An 11,870-nucleotide genomic window follows, 5' to 3' on the forward strand; every position below is an offset into this window, starting at 1 on the left:
TAATCATAGAATCATGGAATTGCTTGGAAAAGACCTTACAGCTCATCGAGTCCAACCACAACCTAACCATACTACCCTAACCCTAACAACCCTCCACTGAATCATGTCCCTGAGCACCACATCCAAATGGTTTTTAAACACATCCAGGGATGATGACCCAACCACCTCCCTGGGCAGCCTATTCCAGTGCTTAACAACCCTTTCTGTAAATAAGTGTTTCCTCATATCCAACCTAAACTTACCCTGGTGCAACTTGAGGCCATTTCCCCTCGTCCTGTCAGCTGTCACCAGTGAGAAGAGACCAGCCCTGCTCTCACTGTAAGCACCTTTCAGATACTGGAAGAGAGCAAGAAGGTCTCCCATCAGCCTCCTTTTTCCCAGACTAAACAGCCCCAGTTCCTTCAGTCTCTCCTCATAGGGCATATTCTCCAAGCCCTTCACAAATCTTGTTGCCCTTCTCTGGACCTGCTCCAGCACCTCCATGTCCTTTCTGTACTGAGGTGCCCAAAGCTGAACACAGTACTCAAGGTGAGGCTTCACCAATGCCGAGTACAGGCGCAGGATGACTTCCCTAGTCCTGCTCACCACACCATTCCTGGTACAAGCCAGGATGCCATTGGCCTTCTTGGCCACCTGAGCACACTGCTAGCTCATATTCAGCTGACTGTCCATCAGTACACCAAGGTCCCTTTCCATCATTAAGAGATTTTACGGCATCCTGACTTCTCACTGCTCTGCTTGTGTGAAATTTCATCTGGGATAAGAAGGAACTAATATCCTCTTGACCTAATATCTTTATCAGCAAAGAAACATTTGCAGCTTGATCTAAAAAATCTCTAAACCCATTAATTATTTCAAAAGGAGAAAAAAAGTGCTTGGCATTATAAAACAGATGAGATGAAAGGCTGTGCCTTGCCAAGAGAGCTTGACATAAGCATATTACAGATAACAGAAACAGTGGGAAAATTAAGAGATAGGAAACTCTGAGCGCCTTCTAAAAAGTTCTATTATGAGCATACTTGTTAGCCCGTGGAAGGATTTATTTTCCACTGTAATGTGGTTAGAGGTGAAGCCAAGTAAACAAAGCACTCAACACTGAAGTAGAAAACAATAGCCTTTAATGAAAGTATGAATCTGTGAGACAGGCTGGAACCACAGTCTTCTTCTTAGACAAAGCTTTCCACAAGCCTATTCCAATTAAATGTGATTAACAATGTGGGTATCTGAAGAGCTGGGCAGATATTTGCCCTGGGACAGCAGTTTTAAGCCAGAGGTGCAGATTAGGCTCCAGTCAAGAGTGGATTTGGAGATATTTCGATACGGCAATGGGACAAGGGCCCCAGTCTCCTGAGTGAGGGCGAATGGCAGAGCTGGAGGCATCCCCTGAAGCGTAACAATTAAATGGCTGAGCAATCAGAATGCAAATGCTCCTGCTTTTCTAAATTTAGCGTGGAAGTTATTAGGCTTTTGTACAGATAACCAAACACAAGGGGAGGGATGAAGGGTAAAACTGAAGCAGCACTGGCACCGCAGTGGGGCAAATGGCACGGGGTTTCTTCGTTGAGGTGACTGGATAAGATTATTCTAATTGTGCGGCTGATTTAGTTGCCTAGCTTTCATTTTTAAGTGGGTGAAAGTAAGCCTGGAGCCTTGTGTTCAACCTTTATGCTTTGTTTGACCCTTGGCTCCACAAAGGAAGGGAATTAAGGGAATTGGTCTAGTAGTTGGTGACCCTGCACATGGCGGGGGGGGGTTGAAAGTAGATTTTTCACTGCGGTCTTTTTCAAACCAGGCCATTCCATGCTTCCATGATTCTATGATTAAAGCATAAGGAAATCTGCCCGCTGCTCTGCATGGGGCCTTCTCAGCTTGGATGTGTCTCCTGGTGCCCAAGTGATGGGAAGTAGTGGTGATAGGCGAGCTGCTGATGGGTTGGTAGTTGGACTAGATGATCTCAGCGGTCTTTTCCAACCTTAATGATTCTATGAATTTCTAAAAGGTAGGAAGTCAGAAGTGCTCCCTTCAGCCTTAAGTGAGCGTCTCAATATAGGGACCAATGGCAGCACCCAACCCCCAGTGTCTTGTTTCTCTTCAGCGAGGCCACTGAAAAAATCCCAGGTGGGCATATGAAAATATGAGCTGCAGGATAAGTAAAGTCAATAGTATCATCAAGATGAATGTTTTCAACATTTGCCTTTATTTGACACTGGGTTTTTTGGGTTTTGTTTTTTTGGTTTTTTTTTGCTTTTGACCTCTGAGGTTGAACAATCTAGAAATGACCCATGCAATGGATTTGCTTTAGGTTCAGATGAAATTCATAACTTCCAAGAAAAGATTGCCTTCCACTTATTTAATAGAATTACAAAACATAGAGAAGCTCTAATGCTCCCTTACTAAATATGGCTTTAAATTCAGCAAAGGGCATGTCCCCCGCATGAGATAATTTCCACTTGTTATTCCTGTGGAAAATATGCAGATGTTTGGCTGTGCAGTGAGCCCAGAGAGGGCCGAGGAAGGGGCAGCTGGAGGAGGAGCATCCAGCAGAGGACACTGAATGAGACAAGAGCCCGTGGGGAGAAAATAAATTGGGTGATGATGTTATTAAAGATTGCAGGCACGATGCACATGGGGAAAGGACAGATTTAGAGTAACACAGATAGCATTAGTCCTGACAATTCCTAGGTTTTTGCCTCCTTACGTTAGCAGACTTAATAAGGTTTTTAATGTGAATGTGCATGTAAAGTAATGTTTTTTGGCAGTGTCCCTTTAGCCTACTAATCCTGTTCATAACTCGTAATACCTTAACACACAATATTTCTCAAAGGAAACAGCTGTTGTGCAAAGTGAACCTTAAGACATAACTGAGGAGCACATGGAATTCAAAGACGGCTGTTGTTGTTACGGCAAAATGAGATAGATAGATAATCAGTGCCAACAGAGGAGGGCTTCTTCTTTGGATCTTATTTCCTATTTGCAGTTTTCCTTACAGCTATGTCTGATTGTGTTCACAGAGTATGTGTGTAAGAGAGGTGGAAAGAACTGTTCACTGGAATTTTCACAAACCTAAAATAAAAGTACCTTTCCTAGTTTGTCAGTTGCACATTTTTGTTACTTCTGCAATCAGCTCTTCCTTTTGTTCCTTCTTTGGCTTCAATCTCCTCCCCCCTTTGCCCTGCCCGCATGCAGACACACGCAGGTACACAGGTCCTCTCTCACAAACAGCTTTCCTGAAAGATGCTTCTTGTTTGCAAATAAAGATAGGAATTTCAGTTACAAAAGGAGGTACTGAGCAAATGATTCCCAGTACTGAACTTTCCTCTCTACATTTCCTCCACTCACTCAGTTTTTTTCATTGCTTATATAGATCTGATGAGTTTTTATGTGCTTAAAATGTTTCTCCAGAGTATTTTCCCAGATTCTGGTGTGTAGAGTTGTTCCATCGTTAGTTCTTTCTCCTCCCTACCATCTTATTACTTTATCAGTTAAGATTTTATGAGTAGTCCTATCTTGCTAAAATTTGCAAATCCAATCCCTTTTAATTTAAAGAGGAATGATTTGATATTAGTGTCCCTTGGGTTCAGTTAAAATAAATCAAAACACACTCTGTGTAGCTGAAATTGTCTTGAACGCAGAAAGACAGTTGCACTGTAAATCTGTGGGGGTGGAGGTGATGAATTATGCTGTGAAGGAAAATGAAAACCAGATGGCACTTGCCAAACATCAACACAGTGCAATTATGCACAGTGGAGGCATAACCATGTAGCACGTACGCAAACCTGTTATCTACATCTTTACCAGACTGCTGAGAGGAGCATGGCTCCAGTTCTGTTGAAGATTAGAGGGAACTAGGGCTAGAGGGAATGGCCTCAAGTTGCTCCCAAAGGGGAGATTCACATTGGATGTTAGGAAAAATTTCTTCTCTGAAAGGGTGGTTAGATGCTGGCATGGGCTGCCCAGGGAGGTGGTGGAGTCACTTTCCCTGGAGGGATTCAAGAAGCATTTAGATGTTGTACTAATGGGAAATATTGGTGGTAGGTGGGTGGCTGGACCCACCCACCTCATCTTGGAGGCCTCTTCCAACCTTAGTGATTCTATGATTCTAAGGGCCTGGTGACCCTGGAGCAGCAGCTTTGGGCTGAAGAAGGCCAGGGTGGAGATGAGACAGTGGATGGGCACTTTGCTGGGAGCTCCCTGGCACCGCTGGCTTTCCTCATGTAAGAATCCAGCCTCAGTGTAGGAGGAATCCAGAACTGACACACGAGACAAAACTGATGGGAAAAATTAAAATTCTGACTGCACTGCAGTCAGTAATAAAATAGTCATGCAGAGCTACAGCTACAGCAGGACTTCCCCCTGTGCAAACACACCACATTTTTGTTGTTGTTGTTGACATGACCCCACTCACAGGAACTGCAGCAATCACAAGCAGGCACAACCCAGAGCCGCAAGGCTACCATCAGAGCTGGGCTGGTTCCGCTGCCCCACAGCATTCACAGTTTATAAGCTGAGGATGGGAGCTTTAAGTGAGCAGAAGCTTATGTGTAGTGAATTACTGCTTATGAACTGTTGTTGCTCGAATTTCCTTAGCAACTTTAAAGTAGATTTTCCAATCACCAGATGAGTCATCCTCCTAATCCTCTTTATTTTGTCAACAGACAAGTGAAAAGACCCAGCTGATATAGAGCTTGGCATATTGCCATTTTATGATTCAATTTGCTATCATAATTGTTTGTTGTTCTGCTTTGTTTCTGCAAAATTGATGGATTATAATAATTATTTCGCATGTTGTATTTCTCTCTCAGTCCTTGGATCTGGAAAGGCATTTGGACCAGGATTTTTCAAAAGTGAACCAAAGCAGGGGTATGCCATTTTTGTTTAGAGAAATCTAGGATAATCTTTATTATCAACATATGCTGTTAGCAACATTAAAGAAGAAAATCAATTCCCAAGAAAGACTTTCTGGGCAGTTTCCCATCAGCTGAAAGGCCATGGCACCGCAGAGTTAAAACCTAATCATCTCCACATGACAGTTCCTGCTGGGTTTGTTCCAGCTAAAATGTCTTGCAAGATGGTCATATGAGTGCTTTATGACTGAATGAAGTAATTTGTAGAAGATAGTTCCTCTCTGGCAGGAATTTGCCATCCCACAGCTGTGATGTGGTAACCAACAGCATGCCTGGTGTAAAAGAAAGTACTTCAGAGCCAGCCCATTGTGTTCATACACATTTGTATGGATTCTGCCATGAAAAAGCTTCCGTGCATTCACACTGCAAAACTGACCTTTGCTTCAGCTTGGGTTGCAACACAGCAAACACTTCCATGGTGAGAACTTCCATGTCAGCCCTCTCATCTACCACATGCCCGACATACCCCAAGGCTCACTCTGAAGCTCCCAGCAACATGAATCCATGAGGGGGTGTTTCATTCACACCTGTGTGTGGCACGAGGCCATCTGCCCATACAGGAGGAGTCAGAGCTTTCTAGGGTAGGGTTCAGCTTACCACGGTGCCTCTTGGGAGCAATTGCTGGAAAAAAAGAAAACTCCCTCAGTAGCATGCATGAGCTTTGTCTTGAAAAGCACTTAGTGGAACAGCCAACCAGCAAGCAAACAAAACTTTCAGCGGAAAAGAGTTAGGGTTCAGTGCTCAGACACACTCCCACCTCACATGGTTAGCAGTACAGGCACACCAAGACTCATCACCTTATTTTAGCCAAAGCAGTGTCACCAAGTGGGTAGTATATCTAACACTGCACACCCTCATGCCCTGCCAGGAAGCAGACATTGCCAGCAGATATTGTTAGTTCAATCCAGAAAAAAAAAAGAAGAGAAAAAAAAAAAAAAAGACTTGGCAGGGAAGGAATCTTCTGTCTCTCAAGTCAAAGTAACTCCTGGGACGTCTCACGGTGAACACAGCACATTCCTCACCTCCTGCTCAAGGTACCATCCAAAATTATGGTTTCATCTTATGGAAACAGCCTAATTTTTTTTTGGCAGAATACTTAAAAATGAAAACTGCTGCTCAATCATTAAATTTCCTCTCTTTTTAATAGGATTTTCTGCCTGGCTAATAAATAAATCGTCTTTTAAATGAAAGCTGTCCCAACTCTGTTCTGCTGGATCCCAGCCCAGCTAAGAGAGGAGGAAACTGGAGAAGCTCTGCTCTTGCTGACAGTGATCAATGCCATTGAGTGACATGCAACAAAAATACCATTATTTATTTATTGACATCATTAATCCTGTGGAATTGCTGCTTACTCTCTCTTCCTATGGATTTAAAACAAATGTTACAACTTGGCTTTACTTTTTTTTTCTAAGTACATTTGCAACCTTATTCTTTGCTGTTGTTGTCATTGCTTCCTGTTTTCCTGCCCTGGGAGTAGTTCTCCATCATCCTCCTGCTTTATCTGTCTCAAGGTTAGTTCCTGTAGTCTCTTTTCCCAAGGGATAGGTGAAATGACTGAAAAAATGTGCTCAACAGTGAATGAAGGGAGGATGGCTGCATATCTGAGCAGGGTAAAATGCTGACTTAACCAGCACCATTTTCAACAGCCAAAGCACCTGCTCAGCTACCTTGCTGGTCATGATCTCTACAGATAATTATGTTCTGTGCAGACACAAGCTCCTCAGAACAAGTATACAGTTTTATTTAGCTGTGAGACAAGCAGTGGCACTTCTGATCACAGACAGTATTTCACTTCTGGCGGTCTTGTGCGATGTTAATATGAAAATGCAGCTCTGATTTGGTTTGTTTGTTCTCTGTACAGAGATTGATGCTAAATTTCCCCCTGCAAATACAACAAGATCTTTGTGGTTTAAGATAATTGCATGGCTTAGCATAGCCATAAAACTGCAGTTGATTTTGGCACTCAGAGCCTGCCTTTGATGTGCTTCAGGTTCATCTCTTGAAATTGAGTGCCAGTTCCTTCAATAACCCATCGTTTATTTACTTATTTAAACATAAAATAATCAAGATAGGTTCCGAAGGCTCTAGGGGGCTGCCATAATAAATTATGCAAAAATACAACTAAATTAAACCTCAGCAGTTCACTCAGCCAGCTATCTACCCCTGCTGTCACCTGGAAAATATGTTTCTATCACCTCTGAAAAGCCTCTCACATAAATGTTTTTTGTTGTCTGCTTGGAAAGTCAGCAAATTTAATGTCTGCAAATGGAAAAGAAGAACAATTTCCAGAGCCATCACACCAAGCAATTTGCAGAGCCATTCCTTTGCAATCTCTCCCTATGCTTTTCCCAGTTTCTAGGTCCCAGAGCTTTGGAAGAGAAAATATTTCTTTGTGTATAAGGCCCAGACCATAGAGAACGTTACTGTGCACACAGATACTGAGAGTGTGGGAGGAAAGAACACGCTTCATCCTGATTCATGACCACTGAGCATAAGTAAAGCTGTAAGATAAAACTACAGATGTATTCTGTCTGCTTTCCCAGGCAAAAACCATGAACTTTAAGCAGACTCCTAGGCGCTAAACTCAGCTCCTGAGACACCAATATTGTATAATTCCAAATACTCTGTCTGGATTTCAGCTTATATTCTGCTTGAGACATGTTACAAGCATCCAGATCTGAGCTAACCATCATATGAATTTCAGTGTCAATGTCTGTGCCCAAGAAGGAAGGCTGTATATGCTTAAATAGACAGATCAGGAAAACTGGCTGGAACTGATGCTAGCAGAGAAAGAAGCTATAAATAAGGCAGGCTTAAAATACAGTGAAATTACTGCAACTAGGACTTCCTCTGTATAAGCTTCAGACCCCTCCTTAGTCTCCCTAAAGCCCAGTTCCCTGGGATCTCCTGAACAGCTTCCAGAATCTTACTTCTTTCTCCACTTGCTAGTGTTCTGGCACAACAGGCAACTGGCACACAGCAGCATACACGTATTATAACAGAGTCTTATCCACCAAAGCACATGGGCAGATTGTCTACCGCTTGGCACTGCTCTTTGGCCTGTAATTAATACTGTGCTCATGAATTGTCTGGGTTAAAGCACGGTCAGGGTAGATCTGGGCTACAACACCTCTGAGTTCTCCTTGCAATCAGTACAATTCAGATGGTTTCACACAGCGCTTTCTGCAATCAGTGGAGAGCAACAGGCCATGCTCCACTGAGGGCGCAGCTACCCAACAAAGCTCCTGACAAGGGCCTCAAGCTTTAAGGCTGATTCTAAGCTTGTTGCCCACCTGCATCTTTGGTCACCACAGTGCCTGTGCCTTGGGGTGGCAAACATCAGTTCCAATAAATAAAGTACTCTTCTGAAACCTGTTTGTAAACCCTTAAAATAGAAGGGTAAAAGTAATGAGACTGAATGCAGGCTAGACTTTAGCTAGATCCCAAAGTCCTGTTTTTCTGGATATAACCTTTAGATCTAGCAGTATTAAGCAGAACCAAGTACACTTTCCAAAGTAAGGATTTACATGCTTTTTTAAAATCCTTCTCTGCAGGCTTCAGCCAAGGCCATGTACCAAATGGGAAAACTGCAGGGTTCTGCCCTTCACTCTTTCTGTGAATAAACAGTGTCACAGATTGTTAAACACCCTGAACCCAATATTGCTTATTTTTTTTTTCAAGGTGGAAGCTCATGTTTCAGTAAAGCTAGGCTTAAGATTCTTTTCAAATCAGAGGACAGCAGCTCCATCTTTTCCACAGGTGAATGCAATTTAGATAAGTTAGTAGGTAAAGCAGACACAGCAGCTGTAGGTCTAATTAAACGTTTGCCTAACCACCTAAAGAGACAGTGATATATCTTTATAGCATCTGGCAGTTTAACCATTTGCTAGTCATCCTATAATTAGCGCTGGTGAATTTAATAGAAGACTGTCCTAATGTAGTGGCAGATGGTCCTTCTGACAATGGGAATGACAATTCCTGTCATGTTTGCTTCAAGGATAGCAGAACAGTCAGAAAGATCCCTTGTCAAGCACAACGCTGATGAAGTAAGACGATGTGTTCACTGTCCTCTGAAAGCAATAGCTTTGAATGCTGCTGTATGGAATAACCATGATTCACGTACTTCCCCTGAAAAATACATTTCTCTCATGGTATAAAGACAGTAGCCTTCCTGTGTTTGCAGAAGAGCTTTGAATCAGTGTTAGCACCCTCAGGTCCTGTGGAACAGGAGGAGGTGAAGGACATAAAAGCAGTGCTAAAAAAGGTCTGTTCCCCAGAGAGACCTGGGAGTTAATCCCTGAAAGTGAAAGTGTTTTGATTAGTTCAAACGCTACACAAGCAATACTTTGCTGTGGCTCCATTCATTAGAGAAATTAACTTTGACTAGGCAGCTAGTGAAATGACAAGACCTCTAAAATGAAGAATATCCATGGAAGAGAAAATTAGAGAAAGTTGTTGTTGATAAATGAAGATGACCATTATGTAGCCAGTGGAGAATTTCAATAAACTTCAGTATATCATTCTGGAATTTAAAATAGAATTTAGTAGTGGTAGTCAGACTATAGCAATCGTGTTATCAAAGAATGTCTTCCAGCTAAGAACCTCTGGGAGAAGATACTGTGTATGACCAATAAATCTCAATGATTCTTTCATTTTGAAGCTGGTTGCAACCTGGTAAGCCAAGACTTTTTCATGACAGGTATCGATCAAGTTCCAGCTAAGCTCCAACTAACATTTCAAACATTAAAACCTACTGGCTGGTTTTTATTCAGTCTGTCTCTGTACAATCCCTTTACCTTAAATAATAAAATTCTGATAGATCCATACATACATACTGTCAAAAAGTCAGTGTAGGAACTCATTATAACAGGCTGTTACCTTATCAGCATGAGCAACACATTTCTTACTAATATCCTGAATCCTGCTCTACAGAGAAAAAACTGCTCTTAGCGTGAGGCTCTTTCAAAATGCACCCAGACTGATGGATATCTCCAGCTCCTTTATGGGCTCCTGCAGTGATCCTGATCAAAAGACTACTGTATATAAACATCAGTGATCTACATAATGGTGAACCTGAGCAGGCCTGTGCTGTGGGACGAACTCAGTCAGGAGGTGGCAACAGGAGCCTGCAAGCAGCTCCCACTCAGAACTGGTGATCACACCACCTGCATGGCCTTGCCTTTATCTGAAAGTGCCAGGAGTTCTCATGAGAACATCTGCTCTGTTGGGCAGAAGAAATAAATAATAGAGTTGTTTACTTGTAAGAAATTCTATAAGAGCTCAAATGAGCAGAATTGGGTAACTCTTCCTGTGGACATGTCTGCAAAGCATGTTACGCGTGGATGGGAGACCTGCTCAACGCTGCACAACTTGGAGCTCCTAGCATCCAAAGGGACGTAAGATAAACAATACTATTCTTTTTCTGTATGCTCTTAGCTCTAATAAGTAGTACTCTAAGTGATACTTTACTGCCTTGCTCCTAGGATTGCAAATGGTGTGGTGTAAGGCCCAGCTGTGAATGCCTTTCTGGAGAAATAATGGAGTGGGTGAGGGGGTGCTTGGCAGAGCCTGCACACAGTGGTGGGCGCAGCCAGAAGGTGTTGAGTTGAGGTGACTTCTGTGGAAACTTGGGAAAGAGAGGTGTTGTCTGAGCGCATTACCCGAGCTGAATTACAGACTTGTGGTGAGGGCGGCCAGAGAATGGAATGGTGAAGTTGCTCAGGCTCTGGTGTAATGGAGGTCTCAGGGGCTGTGGGAGCGAGGAACATGGAGAGGAGACAGGGAATAAGTGTGACTGCAGTGCCTTCCTTCACTCCCATATCCTCTGCAAGCCAGACTGGGGAGAGGGTGGCCACTCTCCCACATTGCTCAACTGGGGCAGGCAGGGGGGAGTGGTACCCGTGTGCTCCCCTCTGCTTGTGACACACTGGAGCTGGCAAAATAAGCAAGGGGTTGTGGCTCTGTAGGACGCCAGGGCAGAGGTGATCCTAATTCGTGGAAATCCACTCCTCTATCTGAAGTGAATTAATTCTTAAATGCTGAACTGAGTGAACCAGTAATAGTTAACACATTTGGGAGTGCAGAAGGAGCGGGGGGGGAGGGAGAGCAACATGGAAGAACAAACTGGAGAAGTCTATCAGGAAACCCGATGTTCAGATTGGACATCAGTTCACTGAGAGAGAGTGATCAAGCACTGGGACAGGTTCCCCGGAACACTGGTTATGGCACCAAGACAACTGATGTTAGGGAGGTGTTTGGACAGCATTTTTAGATACGCAGTTTAACTGTTAAATTGCCCTACACAGAGGCAGAAGTTGGTCTCAACAATCCTTCTGTGTTGTGGTTTGACCCAGAAGGCAGCTCAGCACCACACAGCCCTTTGTTCTATCCCCTTGCCTCTCCCTGCCCCTTCCAACTAGGACAGGGGAGAAAATCAGGAAAAAAAAAAAATTCTCATGGATGGAGATAAAGACAATTGAATAGGACAGAAAAGGATGGGTATAATAATTAAATGGTGTACAATGGAATTGCTTGCCACCCACAGATGCCCAGCCAGTCTCTGAGTAGCAGTGTACCCCCCCAGCTAACTCCCTCAGTTTTATTGCTCGGTATGACTCCACATGGTACAGGACATCCCTTTGGCCAGTTTAGATAAGCTGTCCTGGTTCTGCTCTGCACCAACCCCTCGTGCCTCCCCAGCCCCTTACTGGCAAGGCAGCACCAGAAGCCTAAATGTCCTTGGCTCTGCAAGCATTACTCTGCAACAACTAAAGCAGCAGCGCGTTATCATCTTCCTCATAAATCCTGAGCACCAGACCAGCTACTAGAAAGAAAGTTAACTCCATTTAACTCCATCGCACCCAACACCATGACACTGGGTCCTTCCAGCTCAGGACCTTCTATGATTCTGTGATCTGCCCAGAAAGCCTGATTTGTGAAATGTGCTCACAGTATGGAGGGGTAGGG

Source organism: Meleagris gallopavo, chromosome 1, assembly GCF_000146605.3.
Source record: "Meleagris gallopavo isolate NT-WF06-2002-E0010 breed Aviagen turkey brand Nicholas breeding stock chromosome 1, Turkey_5.1, whole genome shotgun sequence".
Lineage (NCBI taxonomy): Eukaryota > Metazoa > Chordata > Aves > Galliformes > Phasianidae > Meleagris > Meleagris gallopavo.